The sequence below is a fragment of the Rhinoderma darwinii genome, chromosome 4 (assembly GCF_050947455.1).
Source record: "Rhinoderma darwinii isolate aRhiDar2 chromosome 4, aRhiDar2.hap1, whole genome shotgun sequence".
NCBI lineage: Eukaryota > Metazoa > Chordata > Amphibia > Anura > Rhinodermatidae > Rhinoderma > Rhinoderma darwinii.
The window spans coordinates 284,583,079-284,585,333 of record NC_134690.1 but is presented as its reverse complement, the minus strand read 5'-3'; positions in this window follow the sequence as shown (position 1 = coordinate 284,585,333).

The following is a 2,255-nucleotide window of genomic DNA, read 5'->3' as shown; positions in this document are numbered from 1 at the left end:
AGCATGATATGGCATGAATAAAATCTGTCACAGAGTTATAAAGCTGCAATAATCATGCAACTCGTATCCCCATGACTGGGTAGCTCCTTTCCTCACTTTGGGTCCAGTTACACTCGAGTCTCATTTTGGGTTGTGGTTAGAGCAGCATCCAAAAACTACATGCGGTTTACCGATTTGGTGCGGTTGCAGTTTTAACCACACCTTCTTGAAAAACTGATCAAATCGATGTAAAAACGCAAGTGGTTTTCAGATGCGTTTTTTTGGCTGTGGTTCTAACCATACCTCAACTGCAAGGGTACTTTCAAAAGGCAGTATTTTGCATCAGTATTTGTGAGCCAAAACCAGGAATAGATCCAAAACACAAAAGGGGAAGATGTATTACATCTGTATTAAGACTGCGCCAGTCTTAATAAAAAAACTAACATTTCTGGACTAAGATGCAACAATTTTATTAAGAGACACACACCTCTTTGGCCGTTTGTGCGGCACTAAATTAAATCTATGCCAGCAGGGAGCTGGTGTAGATTTCTGCTATAATTTCCGCCAGTTTCTGACGTAAATTATAGTAAATGCGTTGGGCCAGAGGTGGTCATACCCCCTTTCACTGTCTAACTTGTTTTTAAGAAGAAAAAAAAAAAAGGGGTTGTGAGAGCGGGAGGAACGACCCAAAAGTCAAATTTTTGCGACTTCTGGGCTGTTGGCAACATTTCTATGCCAGAAAACTGGCGTAGAAAAATTGTAAACTTCCCTTGAGGGTAGGGACACACACATTGAATACACTGCGGATTTTCCGCCATGGATTTCATTGCATAAAATCCACAGCGTAGTACAGTAGCAGCAGTGTGGATGAGAAAGCGTTCATAAAATTACATGCGGTGAGGTTTTAAATCCACAGCATGTCAATGTATGCAGCGGAATCACTGCTCTTCTGATGCAGGTTTACCCCATTGAATTAAATGGGGAAACCAAAGCCGCGACAAATAGCCATGTGTTTCAACTTTTACAGCGGAAATGTTGCGACTCCGCTGCGAAAATCGCAAATGTAAAAAGGGAAGAAAAAAAAAAAAGGCTTTGTTTTAAAATTAATAAAAAAAAACCTTATACTTAGATTTAATCCCATTCGACTGCTGAAGCCAAATCAAAGACTGCAGCGGTCACATGGACTATAGCGTCATCCCAGGCTGTCCTCCTAGCAGAGGGACGCGTCGCCATGACAATGCCAAGGAGGCAAGTATCAAGTATTATTTTTATTTGCGCAGCGGACATTCCACTTGAATAATTGCACCACAAAAACGGAATAAAAAACCGACCAAAATATTGCAGTGTGAAAGTCACCTAAGAAAGATAGCCAATGTCCTGAGGCTTTAAGGCTATGGAGACCTTTGAAGACTTTTTTATTAAAACAAAAGTATGATAGTGTTTAGTGCAACTTTGTTAATTGTTTTTATTGACATATTTTTTTTTTTCTTTAGATACAGCTTCTACGTAGCCTGGATACATAGAAGCTGTATACTGCGCTGATACCCAAATACCAATGGGTCTAACCGGCAATACCAAACAGTCCATGGACAAGAGTGAGTCTGTTTACCATGTCAGGATAGAATAGACCGTGAAAATGACATTTATTTGGTAACCTAGAAGTTTCTAACCGTTACGCATATGCTATTTATTTAATGGAAGAAGGTAGGAGGTAGGATCCAGCGCTCGGTGTAGTTAAAACGGATATTCTGTTCCAAGTTTATTGGAGGTAGATTAAAAGGAAGTCCAGTTGCATGTAGTCCTGGGTGAGTGAGAAGTGGAGGTGTATGTCCTCGGAGCCTACGCGTTTCGGACGACTATCCGCGTCCTTAAACTTGGCTGTAGTCCGAAACGCGTAGGCTCCGAGGACATACACCTCCACTTCTCACTCACCCAGGACTACATGCAACTGGACTTCCTTTTAATCTACCTCCAATAAACTTGGAACAGAATATCCGTTTTAACTACACCGAGCGCTGGATCCTACCTCCTACCTTCTTCCTTCTTCGCTAGCCTGCCGTGTGCCGACACGAGGATCCGAGCGCCATCCACAATCCACACCACACTGGAGTGTGAAAGGTGAGCTGGAGGTCTCCTCCCCAGTTTCTATTTATTTAATGTCTGACCCCTGAAAATAATTTCAACATAACCAATTATCAAGACGAAGTCCTCAACATTTAGGGACATTAAAAGCTCTTTTCAATGTAATAAAGGAACAAGGTACAATCACAACAAAA